The following is a 17,677-nucleotide window of genomic DNA, read 5'->3' on the forward strand; positions in this document are numbered from 1 at the left end:
GGTGTTGTTTCCTTGAGCTGTGTGTAGCTACAGAGGTAGGTGACAAAGCTGACACTTCTTTGTTCAGGAACTCTCTTCTGGGAAGGTGATTTAACACTTTGAGTCAGTGAAACTTGGAACTAGTGTTATAAAGTCCTCTTAAATTGCCTTGTCTGTCTGTAGGAGCTGAACTAGATACTGATTGCTAGGAAGCAAGATACAAGTGGTTGTTTCACCTGTAAACAGCTATCACACAGTCCATAAAGAATATTTCTGTTTATGAGGAAGTAATAACAACATATTGATTTAAAGCCACTCCAACTAGAAGAGTCAGAGCTGAAAAAAAATCTGGCTCCAGGCAGGCCCTTTTCCCATGAACATATTTTCCCTTGAGCTAAGGCAACAGAAACCACAGTCCAGAATATGAATCTTTTTGAGTTCTTTGCTTTTTTTAGCTTTAGTTTTCTCTCCAAGTTTTCAGCTCACTTAGGAAAACAGCATAGGAGTTGTTTTTCCTTTGGAATGAAAAGAGATGTTTCCGTTCATTTCACATGAACTGGTTTTGGGTAACTGCAAGTTTTGTAGTACAAACATAGGACAATGCCCAAAACATTTTGGGGAGGAATAAGGAAAAAAGCTGTTAAGCATGAATTCTGCTCAATGAACCATCTTTTGAAGTTAACAGAGCCCAGAAGCCTCTTTATCCTGTAACACAGCATGAGGTTGGTTGGTGTGTGAGGCAGGTTCTGACACTGCTCTGTCACCCCCCTTACAAACACAGCCCAGAGAGCTGCTTTTGGGAAGCAAATCTTTGGTTTGCCCTCCTTTGGTAGGAAGGTGAGGGCCATTTCAGAGAAATGTCTGGGATGGTGCCTCTTTCTCACATTCATCCCACATTTCTGTAAGTAATGACTGGTGTGTGATTCCCCCCAGTGAGTGCAGTGCCTGAAATGACAGATCCATCCCTCTGCCCAGAGCTGGGCTAGAATGTACATCATTGTTCTGAGAGACAGGTTTAGATTTGAGGTCTTTACTTCTGAGTTAGATTGCTTTGAGATAACCATCAAATCCTTTCTTGAGCAGTTGGGGAGTGAACTGAAGTTCTTGATGAATTTTGCTCAGAGTTCACACAGTGAAGTTAAGTGTGTTTACAGTGCATTATTTACTGTGCTGTAACTCACCATGGGGATGCTCTTTATGAAAAACATCTGTGGATCAGGTGTTAGCAAACTGGTAGAGGATCAGGATTAATTTCTAGATGACACTGAATTTTTAGAGTAGCTAATTTTTAGATGGAGTTTAGACAAAACACTGGGACTCGGGGTTCTTGAAACTTACTCAGAGTTCCTGGATTTTTAAGGTCAGTAGCATTCCTATGGCTCTTAAGGCTTACATGATCTACAGATTATACAAAAATATTTGCCAGTATGGCATGATGTGAAACTTGCTAAATCAATACATTATTAACCACTGGATTTCAGTGTAAATTCACATCTACAGAACACAGCTCAGGAGGCTGTTCCTCCTTAGCATTTTGTCTTCTGTAAGGCACTGCTTTAAATCAGAGCCCTTTGGCTTTTTTTTGTTCCCTTCTGAACTCTTGAGAAGACAATTTGCCATCAATGTAAAGAACCAGCACATTGCTTAAGGAGTGCTGCTGGCCTGCTGCCCATCTAACATTGCTTACACAAACACTGCATGCTTTACATTAGCCCAGCTGCAGCTTTGTGTTTTGGTAAGGAAAGCCCAAAGGATTGCTGGGGCTGGATCTGCTCCAGCCATTGTAGTGTGGAGCTGAGTCATGCTGCTTCCTCTTTCTTTGCATGACCTACAAGTGAGTGAATAGAATTTTCAAGATGTCAAAGGGGAAATAGGTCTGCAAAGCCAGGTGATTGACTTGCTCTGTCATCTCACTTGGCCAGGCAGGTATAAAATCAACATGACATTTTGAATGACATTTGTGAATGTGTGAAGAGAAGGCTTTAGTCAGTCAGCCTGTGATGAAATCTCTGTTAAAGACCAAATCCTTATTAAGCAGTCCTTGCCTTGAACAATGACTCTCTCAAGCATAGCCAGGATTCCCAGGGCAGGACCAGCTCAGTCTCTATCACACAACTGCTCTGCACCAATCCTTCAGGAGTGTGTTTGATGTTGTCACTGTGTTTATTATCTCAGTTAAAGACAACTCAGATGTGCACAAATATGGTCCCAAACTGTACCCACATTTCAGCCCTAAAGATCTGAAGTCCACACGAATTTCTACAGAAAAGTTCTTTGCTACAGGGGACATGTCCTGGAGTGGGAAGGGGCAGGAATGGCCATGCAATGCCTGTGTCTGGGCATGCAGAGATGCTCCAGACTAGCTTAGATTAGAGCTCTGGACTCCTCCTACTTGTGACTAGTACAGATGAGGCACCAGATTTGCAGAGGTGTCCCCTGAGCTGGCTTGTCATTGTCAGAGCTCCAACACTACACCAACTAAACAGCTGATTTTAGGGGAGAAAAGTTTCACAGTCCTCTTTTTTTCTCATTCCCACACAAGGCTTAATTCCAGAATTTGGTCTTGTATTGCTCAAAGTTAATTTCTTCACTGTCACAATTATTCCTGCTGCTGGATGAGGGAAGAGTAGCAAGACAGTGAGTTCTGAAACTCATGTAAGATAAAAGCCACTTCATTAATTATATAAATGAAAATGTAAACTCTGTGCTTTTGGTACATTTCTGTCATCTTGTGTGCTTCAACAATGGACTTTCTTGTAAGTTAAGCTCCCATTAAGATTGGGCACATCTGCCAGTGCTCTGGCTGTCTACTGTCTGTAACATTACACAGAAACAGGAGATGTTTTCCAAGCTGCTTTCACTTTCTGAAGAGAAGCAGCAAAAAAGAAGCCCAAATTGTTCTTTTTTTCTAATATGTGTTTTGGATTCATGGAAAGATGAATATCAGACATTTTACTGCAGCTTCTGAAGCTTTTGTGCACAGTTGTTCTGGACAGAAAATAAAACTGACTGTTTGCATCTTTAATATGACAGAAAATATTTGGCCCAAGTTTGCACTGCAAAGAAAATAATAGCTGAGATCTGTGTAAACTAGAAAATTTTCCATTCACAGTCTGAGGCTTACGGCAAATAATGTTACATCTCTTTCCAAGTTTCCATGGAAATTGCCCTCCATTTGCTTTTTTATTATTATTATTATTTCACTGAAGTCCAAAAGGGCTCTGATCAGACACTGCACAGGAGAGAGGACATCTGCCCTGCACAATCACAGGCTATTTTTATGAGGCTGCAGAGAGGCTCAAAACCAGTTTTTTTCCCTATAATAGTTCCGTGCTGTTGGACTAATTTTTTAACTCCTGTGAGATAAATGGGCTTTATTGCACTTCCTCATGTTTAACTTCTAACGAACTTCCTTCCATGAACTCCCTATGACAGAGAAGTGAGTCTGTAAGGTCATGGGAAAAATATATCCCTGAGTAAATAGTGTGTGTGTGTGTCTGGTTGTGATGATCAGAAAGCTATGAAAACACTCAGACCCTTCAGAGAATGAAATATGTGACTGGAAATTTGAGCCTTTTAATTAGAATTTAGAAACACATACACAGAGTTGTGAAGTCCATCCTATCGATCCAGCTTGGGTTTGCTGTGCTTGGCTGGTTCACTGCTGAGTTATTGATGGGAGTGCAGGGTGCTGAGTGCACAGAGCTGCCATTAGGATGAGAATTGAGGGCACCAGGAGAAGTGCAGAGATAAAATCCTGGCCTCAGTCAAATTTGAGTGATTTCAAACCACTTTCTGACTCACTCACTTGCAGACCTGTGTCATCTCACTGAATGGGATTCTTAAAAAATGTACTTCCCTTACTTACTACATGTTTCTGATCAGAAAGCTGATATTATTCCCCAATATTTCCTCTTTCCTCTTCTCATATATCCTATTTGGGATCAGTATTTAGTAGTTTTGATTCTGGTGAAATAATTGTGGCAATGAGTTACATTTTGTCTTTGTCAGTTCCCTGTGGTATTATAGTTTGACATTTTATTTTATTGCTAATTCTAAAGAGCTGATCTATGTGCTGATTAAAATTGCTGCCATGCTTTATTCTGGAAGAGCTGCATATTTCAGTAGTGAGTGATGGGATTTTCTTAATCTTTCTTATCCCAGCAAGGCTGTAAAGGTCTTTATTTTTTTTTTTTTTTTTTTTTTTTTTTTGCAGAATTTTCTTTAATTAAGAATGGCATCTGTGGGACCAGAAATCTGAGATGTAAATTGGCAACAAGCTCAGTGTGTATAACAGGGAAATCAACCTACATCTCTTGAATCAGCCAAACTTACTCAAAATCATCCTGAGTAGTAACAGGCTTCACCATGACAAGAAGGCACAGAGCCTTAGTCAGATGGGGATCTTGATATTTATGTAATCACTGTAGCCAGATTTCACTTCTGTTTAGTGTAATCCTGGAAATTTAAATTGTTTGCTTTCTGAGAAATTTGGCCACCTATTTTTTATTTACATTTCTAAATAGATAATTTGTTCAAAATGCTTTACCACGTGGCAGCTCATGCTGACATTTTAGGACCTCAGAACACTTTATAAAAAGGATTATATCAAAGTCTGCCTTCAGGCTTCTGCTTTTATAAGTGTTGCTCTATGCAATGATTTTAAGAGGAAATTTTTCTGGGGATTGAGCTGTCTCTGAGCCCTCCAGGAAAGCTGCTTTCTGAAACAAAGGCTTGTGTTGCAGTGAGTTAGGTTTGGCTGTTTTGTCCCATGTTAGGTATTTTCCTCAATAAGGAAATCTGCCCTTTTGCTTCCCTGGGGCTTCACTGAACCAGGTCCTTTCTCAGCTTTCCAGCATAATTAACTCCCTTGGCCTACACAAAGGGGGAAGGGTCTGTGGTGAAAGGGAAATCCATCCTTTCAGTGCCAAAGGGGCACTGAAATGTCCCCCACATTCCCTCTGCAGGGCAATGAGCAGTGGCACTTCTGAAAACATTCAAGGATTCTCCCTCAGATGTCAACAGAGACCTGTCAAACCACGTCAGGGAAGTCACAGCAGGGTTTGATTGAGAGGAAGAGCCTGGCCAGAGAAGCCAAAGGCTCAGAATAAATGTGGGGGGAAGTGAAGGAGTACAGCTGAAGAACAAAATGTTTTATGGAAATCAAATCAAAATACTGTGCATTGAGATTTATACTTTTAATGCTCAAGATGATTTTAGCAGAATAAAAACGATGAAATACTGATCTCAGAGCATGAAAGATGAGAATGGGGATCCCAGCCATGCCCTGAAGCAAGTTTGATTCAACTTAAAAACCATCAGCACCAGTAAGCTGATAGTCAGGAAAGAAATAAGGCTGTGCATAAAGCTGTGTTTCAGGAGTCTGGGAAAACTGACTGGGGCTGAAGAAAGGGAAATGCAGGAGAACAGGGAAATCCATTACAAGGAATTTTTCTTTTCTTCTTTCTTAGTTCATACCTTCAGCACTGTCTTTTATTATTCTTTCCTTAATGGTTTTTAAAAGTCCTCCACATGCATTAAAGACAGGCATCCAGTGACCCATCCTGGATTTTGTGGCCCAGCTTTGCTGTGTTCTGGGAACACAGAGAGATTTGCTGGCTGGAACCTTCCTGTCACTGGACCACTTGTGTCCAAGCAGAAGGAAGTGCCTTGGGATTTGCTGGTTTCCTATTAAAACCTTTTGAGTGGACTTTCTTCATGGTGCTGGGAAGCTCTAGAAAGAGAGGTTAATGCTGTTTTCCACAGTTTCACCCAGGAGTCCCCTTTTAAACAGGGTAAGCTGTAACAGTGTCTGTATTTTGCTGGTTACACGTGGAACAATACAGTGTGTTTTGCCAACACTGACCCTGAGGAACTAATGGAGAATGACAGGCCTTTTCCCTTTGCTCCCCAAAGATTCCCTGCTTTGATAGCCCAGCAACATCTCTGTTAGTCCCTCATTTTAACCTGCAGCTGCAAACCCTTGCTGGTAATTGTAGGCAGACCGAGGTCTTTTATCAGAGAGGAGAAAATGCTTAACTCTTTCCCTGAAAGAGTAACGATTATATCAAATAGTCCACACTAAGTTAATCAAAGAGGAGGAACACGCAGGAAAAAATCTTAACAGGATTTCAGCTTAAGCTTTTGAATCTCTGCATTCCTCCCAGCTTACTCAGGGAAAATATATCCCTATTTCTACTGGGAATGCTCTTAAAAGCCTTCTCACAATAAGGGATTGGGCGTTAACGCCTTGTTCACAAGAACTGTGTGGTTTCTTTGTGTCTTCTCATAATCTTATTTTAATTGTAGCTACAGTGTTTAATTGAAGTACAAAATGTTGAGTGCCTCAGTTAAAATAAAGCTGTGAGGTCTGAGGCTGTCTGGAAACATCATCCTGTTGCATCTGCAATGGACTTGCATTTTCTGCATGTCAGGTAATTACTGTGCTGGAAAACAGTGGAAGGGATTTGCAGCTGCTCTTGGTCAAACTCCTCTTTGGGATTCCATCTAAAGAAGTGCAGTTCCATCAGTTCCAGCAGGGGTTGGCCATTGACTTCAGCAGGACCCGGAATTGTCACTGAAACAGTCAACAAGAGAAGACAAAGTCTTGTTTAGAAAAAAATGTTAGTATGGGGAAAGTTGGAAGAGCAACTGTACAATGGATGTTGTGTAAAATGTGTTTTCTCTTAATGACCTTCCAGTTCAGATTGGCTCTGTTTACATACAAATCAAAAGCTGGTTTGTCCAGCTGCCAGCACAGCAAAGCTCAGTCTGGGATCTGAGTATCCAGCTGTGTCTTTTGCCTCTGACATCCTCCCAGTAATAAAAGTTGTGTGGCTGGGATTTGGCTGGAATTGCAGATGATGTGTGAGCCAGAATTGAATTCAGCCTTCTCTTCCTCTGCAACACAATAGAAGTTAAAGCTTGTTTGTATCAATAAAATAAGCATATATAACTCCTAACCCCTCAGGGACCAGATATGATGAATAAGATGCTCTTTTTCCATCATCACATTTCTAACCCTGACCAATGTTAGTAGTGAGTCTGTGGGAACTCAGACTTTTGTCTTTTCAAGAGCAGAAGCTTTTGTGGAGTTTACCTGTGAAGATGCAGCATCCAGAGCACAGACATAGTTACAACAACCTTTGCAGTGCTCTCTAATCCAGGTTCTTTGTTCTTCACTTTCAAACTCCCTGGAGGTTACAATATATTAAGTGCTGGTTTTGCTCTGTAATCCCTAACAGCTTTCCAGTAGAGTGACAAAGTGACAGAGACAGTAACTTCTTCTCAGGTGAATTGGTGTTGCTGACATGCCTTTGAGTTGTCACTTCCCTGTTTCAGTCATTTCTCGACTGCTATTGTAGTAAACTCTGCTTTGTGTGGCAGAGCCTCTCACACTTGGCTGTAGAGGTTTCAGGTTGGCAGCTTGTCAGGAACTTGTGAGCTGCACTGTGTGGCACAGGAGCCTGTGGAGCTTCTGGTGATGGAGAGACTTCAGGCCCTGGGTGCTGCCTGGACGTTGGCAAAGCTGTCTCAGTTCATGAGGAGCAATGATGATGAAACTGTATTTAGTGCAGGGTCTCTCTCACAGCAGGGGAAGCTGTGGCTGCAGGGCAGGGCCTTGGCAGCAGCTTCACTTGCAGGTTGCACTTTGACCACCTCGCTGTAAAAAAAACACTTGTAAAGCTCTATAGCAGAGGCACAGCAGTTGTTATCTCCACTCTTCTGTTAATAAAACCCTATCTGAGCCCTGATTGAACAGTGTCCATGTGAGCCAGCAAAGGTGTTCTCAGCAGTCTGGACTCTGAGGCTCCTCAAATGCTCCTACCTGACTGCAGTGAGGGGCTGCTCTGCAGCAGCATCACCCAGGGCTGCCTTTGGAAGCATCCTACAGCAAGAGAATTCCCATTTGTATTTTCTTGGCTGAGTTTGTTGTGACATGCCCTGTTATTTTTGCATTCTGGGTCCATTCTGAAGCTCCCCCAGGCATCCCTTCAAATGAAGCATTGCATCACTGAGGAAGTGAAGCCATTAAAAGTGAACACTTTCGCCAAACACTTGGAGCAAATACAATCAGCTCTCATCTTCCAGAAATGGACTTGCAAGTTGACATTGCAAAATTTGGGGAGAACAATAGTCCTTTCTTGAGTGGTTTGATGCAGTTTTTCAAAAAGCTGAGCTGTGCTGTTATTTTTTCTGCCACATCATGAATGAAGGTTTTATATTTGCGTAGAAGAAATGTTACCAGGCAAAGTGGTTGGAGCACAGAGCTTCACACTTCAAAATCCTTTGGAAGGAAGAGAAATTCTAAGATTTCTGCTGAACTCTGCTAATGTCTCTGACCTTCTCTGTGTCTTCCTTTAATCCTGTTATAAACCCTCCCTTTTTCAGAGCTGTGGGGATGGACCAATTACTGTTTACATAGAATTCTCACATTGTGAGATGCTGTATGAGTTTGAGGATCATTATGAGAGTTTTCCTTGCTAGTCAAAGGGTTAATTTCTTTCTCCAAAGAAGGAGATCTGATTTAGGTTTGGCATAGGAGGAGGGGAGACAGAGGATTTTGTTCTGCAGGAAACTGGGTCAGCAGGTTTTTATTATCGTGCTCGACAGCCCAATGTGGTTTGCATTTAGGAATGAACTCGGTTGACATTGAGGATGGTCGAGTTCCCCTTCCCAGAAAGCAGCCCCAGACAGTGCTCCATACATCCCAGCTTTCCCAAATCCACTGCAAGAGGATGGATGTTCAGCCCTAGAAGCTCAGGCCCTTGTGAGTTTGTTAGTTATGTTTTCAGAGTCATGAGTGCCTCAGGAACACAGAATGAGCCCCAAGATATTTTGGAGAGGAGGAACAATAGGGCTGGAATATTTTCAGTCACTGAAGTGCGTTGGAATCACAGAGATCTCCATTGTTTTTACACCCCATGGACTGATGATTGTTCTTACAGCCTGTGGCATTGTTTGGTTTTTCTTTGGATCTGGTCAGATTCTGATCTTGGTCTTGCCAGTGTAAATTTGGAGTAATTCCCTTGCTTTCTGTGAAGCTGCTGCTGTGTGTGGCTGAGATCACTGTGTGGTCCTGCAGATAACCTTTAGCTGGGGAGTTTTCCATTATAACTTTTGGACCATCATGACTGATGAAAGATTTGAATAATCCAGAATCTTTTTCACATCTTCCAGCTGTCTTGGCCATATCCCCTGGTGTGTATTCTCTTCCTGGGCAACAGAGAATAGATGTCTCTGTCCTTTACCTCTGCATGGCAGATATCATGCATGTTGCATAATTCAGGCTGCTTTTATAGATTAGTTTGACTTTACTGGATGATGCAAATCCAAGCAGTTATAACTTTAAAAAAAAAAAACTACATTGTTTTGATTGTAGGAATCAGATGAAGGTGGTGGAGCTTAAAAAGACTTAAGGTGGAGCTTAAAAAGACGTTACAAGAAGATTGCTCACGTCTAGGAAAATTTCTGACTAACAGGATTTAAGGCTGAGCCTCTATTTCCAGTTTTATGCTGTTGTTGTTTTGCAGACTTTATTGCGAGTTAATGGATTTTCAGCATAATAAAACCATCTAATTCTGTCCCGTTCTAGTCTTTATTCAGTTCTGGCATCAAGAAACCCAGACATTTTTGCAAACCAAGTTTGGCTTTTAAGGCTGAACAAGGAAAATACAGGCAATACTGAGAAGACAGACAGCAGGAGGTTGCCAGCAATTCCTGGAAATAATGGAGTTTCACAACCATTGCCTGCAGATTGGACATTTAAGGAGGAAAAATATCCTTGTGGCTTGCTTGGACAGAATAATGAAAATGCAAAGTCTGTGGAGAAAGTTTATTATGGTAAAAATTCAAATGCCATCCTTGGGTTTAAACCAATGAGCAGCATATCAAATGCCTCAGAATGATGACAGCACAGAAATAACCCAGGTCAGAAAATTGCATATGGTCTCTCCTGGACTTGCTTTTAATGTCACGTTGGGCTCTACATTTTAGTTGTCCAATGGTTTTGAATCTCTGAACAGTTTCGGCTGCAAAAAATACGCTCACAGAACCATCTTTTGAAACATGAACATGTGAAATAAGCAGGGAGGAGGAAAGGAGATGTCTCTGTAATACCCTCGTGCTCTTACCCTGTTGGCATCTGTGAGCGAGAGCCAAGAAAACGCCAGCGCGTGTCGGGAGAGGCAGCGACAGGACTCGTAGCGGGCAGACACGTACACACAACAACCAGCAGAGCTGAGGCAGCACTTTGAAAATTGCCTTCTGCATAATGAAACAGAGGGGCTGTGGGAGAATCTCCACTGCATAATGAAACAGAGGGGCTGTGGGAGAACCTCCACGGCTTCGTTCGGCAGCGGCAAATTATTTCGTTCGAATTTGTAGCGACTCAGAAAATGTCGCTGTGTCGTTGGAAGCCTTGGGTTGTATTTCCTCATCCCTAAATTGAACTAAGTTAAATTGAACTCTCAGCTCAAGAAATGAGAGATGAAAAGACTCTCTCTCTCCTGTAGTGGCTCTCCAAAATGTATATTATATCTCTTCAAGCTGTCAGCCGTGTGAAGCTTTCGGGATGTGACTCATAGAATAAATAAGTTTGGTCATTCCTGCTGTGAAGAAAAAAAAAGGTAAAATCCTGCATTTTTATAAAGGCTTTTTCTTCCCCAAAAGAGTTCAGGAAACATCACAAGTCATTAACATGTTGGAGCTGTCACTGAAAATACAGTAGCTTCAGGGTTGAACAGCGACTGTTAATAGCGTTCAGTAATGCCATGTGCATGAAACATGTCTGCTGCTGCATATTTGTGCTCTTCCAAATGAATGAACTCGAGCTTCTAGACTGAAGCTGAGGGTGGTAGTGCAGCAGAGCAGTGCCTGTATGTCAGAGAGGGAACAGATGCTGGCAGGAGACTGGGGGATAAACAGATGCCGAGTAATGCTGTGTACGAAATAAGCCATTTGTGCCCATTTGGGAGCTCTGCAGCAGAAGGGATGCAGCCTGCAAATTTAAGTAGGTTATGGTGTTCTCCCCTATGGCTGGGGTTAGAGGCCTGTCCAGTTACTGCAGAGTGTCACTTTGTGGTGCAAACATCAAGGATCTAAACTAAAATCATCTTTCAGAGAGCAATGGCTTCACATGGGTGCATTCCTTTTTTGTTTTTAAATGTAACCCTATCTTTACCAATTAAAGTAGCTATTTAATGGTTAGAATATGATCTCTGAGCTATGAGCACAAATCCTGTTTATCCCTTTTGTGGGATAAAATATATTTAGCCTTGCTGGATTTGTAGTTACTATTCCTTCCTAGTGTTTTACCCATAATTAACCCTCTCCTTTGATAGTTGTTTACAGCTGGGAACAGACTGACAAGAACGGTGCTCTTTGTTCTGCTGTAAGGAGGGAGCTGTGCCAGGTACCTATCCTGTATCCTATGTGTATCCCAAACTCAGGTAACTGTCTCCTGGGGCAATCCCAGTGCCAGGAGAGAGGGAACAGCAGTTTTTTTAAACATGGATGCTCATCTTTTCAGGGAATGGGAATCAGTTGGCTGATTAATCTGATTCCAGGCAAAAGGTGCTGGACTGGAAGCACTGGTGAATGGCTGACAAAGGTCCCACCCAGTATTTCTCACAGTAGCTCTGCACAGCAGTGTGTGCTGGTGCTCTTCACTGTTCCTGCAAATCGATTGCTGGTATCTGCAAGAAGATTACTGCCCAATGCAATACAACTTCTGGCCTCTTTCCGTGGGTGCCAATAAGAAGATTAATTAGAACAGGGCTAAAAATGTATTAGTATTTAAGGGAGATGTATTTTTACTGTCCTGCCTCATCTCTTATTCCATTCCAATCCTTTTGTGTTGTGCTTAGAGGGACTCTTGGTAGAGTCTTCATGCAGCTTCTGCTGTTTAGTGCCCTCTGCACCTACAAGGAGATAAGGAAGGACTTTTTGTCTCCATCCTCATATATCCTTATTCCAGGGGAACAGGTGTGTTCTGGCAAGAGCAATCTGGAGCCAGCACAGGATGTTTGATACACAACACTTCAATACCCCTCCTGCACTGGCCCACTGTGGGGCCCTCACACGGCTCACAAGTGCTCTCTGGTTCCACAGCAGCTCTAAGACTGGAGTCATCTCCAGCCAGTCTTGGCAGTCGGACCTTCCCAGTGATCCATATTAACCATAAGTGTCTTGGGACGTTTCCCTGTTCCACCATTGTGCTTTTGGTGTTTACAGCTGCAGTAACTAACTCTGACATTTATACCCAGCTGGTGCTCTGATTGCCGAGCTCGCTGCCTGTTTGCACATGGGGCCTTCTGATAAGGCAGGCATTTGACCTTTCTATTCTTAACCCATTAACATTTAGAAGAGCTGCTCTCCTCACTTCTGGGGCTGTGTTCCTCCCCCTCCCCCCAATATCCCTGTTCCTGCCAGATAAGATTACTCCTGGGTTATATATTGATCTAAAAGCAGAGTGCCAAATGCAGCCCCCACCGGTTCAAGGGCGAGTGCTGAACCCGCACGAGTGAGTCCACACGCTCAGTTCAGTCGTGGGAAGGACCAGAGGCTCTTTTTGCCCTCTCAGCAGAACCTGAGGACAAGCACAAGTACAAGCTCAGTTCTTTATTGTCCCAGTTAAATGGCTGCAGGAGGTACCAGCCCAATTTGCTGATGCTGCAGCTTTGTGCTCTTTCCTCTTCTCCATCTGCATGTGAACAGATGAAGGGGTTGAAGTGATTCTTACATATATTATTACACACTCATTTGCCTGGGGCAGTGTATTCAGTAACCTGAACGTGCAAACGGGAGCCAAAAGTCCTTTCTTTTAAACCAGCCCAGAGCCCAAGGAATACTGCACTGTAGGAATACTGCACTGTGTCACTTGGACAGATCTCTTCAAATGTTCATATGCATTTCCCAGTTTTTGAAAGTGGAAACTTATTAGCAACCCAGTGAATTACAAATAGCAAAAACTATTTTGGGAAAGTGGCTGCATCAACAAATGTATAGAGCCACTTATAGTCTAGTAAAAAGTCACTCATTCTTTGCTAAAACTTAGTCACTGAGGTATTTCCAGGTGTGTGAAGTGGCACTGAGGAGCTCTGAGGGACTGACTCAGGTAAGCAGTTAAACAGCAGCTCCCAGTGCCAGAGCTCTCACACAGGATGTGAATGGGGCCCTGTGAGCAAGGGAATAGCAGGCAGGAGTGAGGAGCTGTTATTGCTTGAGAGTCTCTTGTTCTAGTTCAGTGTCTTGGTATAGAACCCAGATATTGGCATTTGGAAAATACCTGGGAAACTGCCACCAGAGGGATGAAAGAAGTGAAAAACAGGCCTAATAATGGGTGTTAAAAATGCTTGAGCTGTTTGCTTTATCCATGAGATGACTTGATGGTCATACAGGAGGAACAACATGGAGAAGAGATTTGGTGGATGAGGTCTGTTGAGATGTTATGTAGCATTTTGTGTGAGAATGGTGACCATCGGGGTCCTGCTGGCTTTAACAATCTATGTATGACACTGAGAATAACTACAATCAATCACAAGAATTAATTAGCTGGCAAGTCTGATTTTCCACTGTGAAACCAAAAGCCACTGGAGCAGCATGGATCAAAATTTATTGCAATTATTAATACTTTATTATGTTAAATGGTTTAAAATAAAGCATTGTGATTTAGTGTGCCTTTATGACCATCTGTGCCAAGAACTAAGCTTCAAGTAGTCTAATAAGACAAGTTACATGAAATTAAAGAGGCAGGCTGGATGCTTTTTCCTGCCAATGTTTAAGAGAAAGTAAAACCACACAATTGATGGAGGTCTCTGACTTAGCACTAGACTTTTTTAGAGTGAGAGACTCCTTTTTAGTTGTGTTATCTTACCTAATTCAGACACTCAGTAATTCAGGCTTGAGAAGCTCATTCAAAACTGAAGGAGGAAATCTTTTTTCATCTCGTGGTCTGTGAATAAAAATAGATGTGAAAGCTGTTCTACTAATTTTTTAGGTGCCTGGAAGAGCATGTGTGATCCAAAACCAACTGCTTTATCTCCTTAACTGCAGTTAACACTATCTTTGTTTACTGGATGTGTTAGTTTTTAATGCTGTGTTTTGATAAGCTTTTCCATGTATTTCTAGAAATTCTAATATAATTTACACAGTTGTTAGGAAACAATTATAAAAGACTGGAGTCATTGTAAATGACTTGGAGCTCCAGCTTCCACCTCAACTTAAAATTGCACAAACCATGACTAAAAGTGCATTTAGTGGGGAAAAATGCATCACTCCCTGCTTTTTAATACAATAAACTGGAAAATTAAATTCTATCCTTAGATACAGAGTTGTTTTAAAAAGAACTAAATCACTTATTTAAAACAGGAGCAGCTGAATTGAAAGCACCAAGGCCCAGGGTCGGGAATGCTCCTGCCAGGGCTTGGAGTCCTGATTTACAGGGCTTTTATGCTTTATTTTTTTTCCCCCCTTCAAATGTTTCATGAATTAAATTTTTTATCAGTGACTCAGAGCGAAAGAAAATTTCAGATTTTTGTGATAAGATATCAGATGCCTGGGCAAGCCTTCAACTTAAAATGGTTTTTTTGCTTATCCAGCCTACTGTACATGCTGAGATGGGAGTGTCTGAGCCTCTAGTTATGATTAAAACACTGGAACCATGAACATAGGAAGCAATAAAGTATCATGTAGGAGAAGATTTATCATTTCTGTGACTTTGTTTAAAGAAAGCCCAGATGTGGGAGCACATATCTACTGAATCAATCATTTTCTAAGCCACGGATGACCAGAAAATTAATTAAAAAGAAAGAAAAACGTGGTATTAGAAAAATAAACCCGCAGAACTTAATGTTTAAACAATGTAGCCCAGACTAGTTTGGCCTTAAAGTGATCTGCATTAACAGTAATTTATTTGGGAATGTTTAACCCTGAGGATTTAAATTCAGGAGATAGTGTTGTTCAGTGGTTGACACAACTGGGAGACAGGATTGCTCCAGTTTGCTTCTGCTGCAGAGTGGCAGGGAACAGAATTTTTGCCATTGACTGCAGCTGTGCCAGGATTTTCCATCCTCTCCATGTCCCATTGTCCCCATACAGATGTGGACATCCTCTGTGTCTCAAAGTTAGACACCTCAAAGTTAGGACAAGGTGGCTCCTGGGTCCCCTTCCCTTTAGGGAAGACTGAGAGATCATTCAGTGAAAAATTTGATGGAGTGGCACATTTTTATTAAAGAATTCTCTGCTTACCTCTCACTCAGTGAGAAATTCCAGAAAGGTTTGTCCTTCCTGGAATGAGAAGGGGGAGTGGGTACATTGCTGTGCAGGACTCCTGAGGGTCCCCAAGCTGTGTTGGCACATCCCTGTGCCAGGATAAATGAGAGCTGCTTCTCATGGGATGGGTGAGGGTGTGGGATGGGCGAAGAGTGGGATGGTGAGGGTTTGGGATGGGTGAGGGTGTGGGATGGGTTGAGGGTGGGAGCCACTTGGTGCTGATGCAGCAGAACTGCTTTTCTCCCAAGAGCTAATTATGCCATTAGTGTGCAGATCTCTGCACTTCCCTTCTTGGTGAGCTTTATACACACTGTGTGTGATCTTGTGTGTCTAAAGCAAAACCCACTCAGAAAATGCTCATTTGGATGTTCTTCTGTTGGCAACAGGCGACCAGAGGAATAAAATACTGAAGAACCCTTAGATTTGCAAAACAGCTCCAGGGTCAAGGTACTTTCTAACACCTCAATAGAATCTCCTTAGTAATACTTAAATAAACTTTCCTGGCTGCCTGGCCTATTTACAGTCCTTGTCCTTACCCCTAATCCATTTCAGAAGATGTGTTTCCATTTTGACTCAGGGATTGCCCGGCAGGACTTTTGTCTTAGCACACAGGGACAGCTGTGTTGACAGTCCCTATGGCCTCAGGGCATTATAGCTCTCTGTAATCAGATGAGACCTGTACATGCTTCAGTGCCTTAGCAGTGAACTGAAACAACCTTTATCTGTTTGGGATGATAAAGGAAGGGACCATGTTTAGAGTTTGGCAGTCATTTTGTGAGATCCTCTAAAGGTTGTATAAACTGCAAAGCCAAATGAAGGTCCAGGAGTCTGTTTTACTGTAGCAGTTCATCAGGCACCATGGTCTGATGTTGGAGAAATACATGCAAGAAATGAAGAGATTTTGAAATTAACTTGTAAAAATATGCTGAGTAATTTTTATATAATGTCCAGCCCCTAGTTCCCTACCCAGTGTTATGGTTTTACAGCTGTGCATACCTATTTTCTGAAATGTTTCTTTTTCTTCCTTTGGACTGTGTGGTAGAGGTGACTCTTTTTATTTGAGGAATCCTAGGAGTTACTGATAACAATAGGAGGCAAAAGTTAGACAGAAATGGAATTTTTAAACTGCTAGCACACCTTTTAAAATGCAGTTTGCATAGCAGTAGCAATGACCAAATCCCTATTGAATACTAGCCAAGAGTATCCATCAGTGTGTTTTATTCATGCAATGTGACAATGCAGTTAACTCAAGTCTGTGTTGATTCTATTTATTTCAATTTAGAAAACATCTCCACTGAGCATTCCATGTAATTATTATACAGACAAGGAGCAACATTTAGAACTGACAGCCAAGCATGTAAATACAAATCCATTTGCAAAACATTCTGTGGTGCTGCTTCTGCAAGGAGAACAGGTCAGACTAAAACAGGAGCAGATTCTGCTCTCAAGATTTTTGCTGAAATTGCCTTTCCTCCAGCTCTGTTATGATTACATCAGGGGACCATTTGTCTCAGATGATTTCCACAGCTGCATTATTGCACAGAGAGAGGAAAAAGAGGGTTTAAACACACTTAAGAGGTCAAACATGCCCTTTACATCGTACCTTGTACCTAACAGGCTGTCAATAAGATCCTGGAGTATTGACACAGTGTAAATATGTGTTTATAACCCGCCCGTGAGCCATAGAGAGTGCACAGGTAGTCAATATGTACAGATCCATGGTGCAGAGTACACAGCAAAGGGCTGTAGGTGACCTGGTTGTCACAGGGAGATGCACAGTCAGAATTGTTGGAATGCCTGGGCAGGGCAAAGGTTGGGAACGTGAGACACAAGCTTGAGGAAGTCCCTCCAGGGAGGGAACCCACAGTAATTAGCTCTGCACTTGTTGCAATTGTTTCCTTCTCCTTGGGATGATTAAGTCACACTGATCTGGTCAACCCAGGTCAACCACAATGTTACCAAGACAACTAAATAAACCAGTCCCTGCCCCTGAGGATTGCACAGCCCAGAGCACTGCCAGTGTTTGAATATGGCAGCATGAAGTGGCCCACAGATCCCTTCCCCAGCTTTGTCCTGGTGTGGGAAAGGTGATGTGATGGGACACAGCCTCAGTTCCTTGTGCAAACTCTTCAGGCAGCTGGAGTGTTGTTCTGGTCTCCTCACCAGCAACAACCAGGATGGATGAGATACTCAAAACTGGACTGGATGGGACCACACAGAGAGTCCAAACAGCACAGGATGTGCTTAGCCATAATCTCCCTAACATACCACAAAAAGAGGGCACTAGTCAGGAGCACAGGTACTGTTACTTCTTTAATCACTTCCAGGAAGATGTCAGGGCTGCAGGTAGGTGGGACTTGTGAAAAAATCATGGACACACTCCACCCCATTTCAGTGTCCCACTGAAACATCTGTCTGTAACAGT

At 42.3% G+C, this 17,677-nt stretch overlaps 1 protein-coding gene across 1 annotated transcript in view; it reads left to right on the forward strand.

The window, feature by feature from the left end:
* The window catches only part of PIGL (phosphatidylinositol glycan anchor biosynthesis class L), a gene marked incomplete at its 5' end in the record, with an annotated part of 56,515 nt that overhangs the window by 4,882 nt on the left and 33,956 nt on the right, over nucleotides 1-17,677 (forward strand). The window lies entirely within an intron of this gene.

Source organism: Manacus vitellinus, unplaced genomic scaffold, assembly GCF_001715985.3.
Source record: "Manacus vitellinus isolate BGI_N305 unplaced genomic scaffold, ASM171598v3 scaffold_32_pilon, whole genome shotgun sequence".
NCBI lineage: Eukaryota > Metazoa > Chordata > Aves > Passeriformes > Pipridae > Manacus > Manacus vitellinus.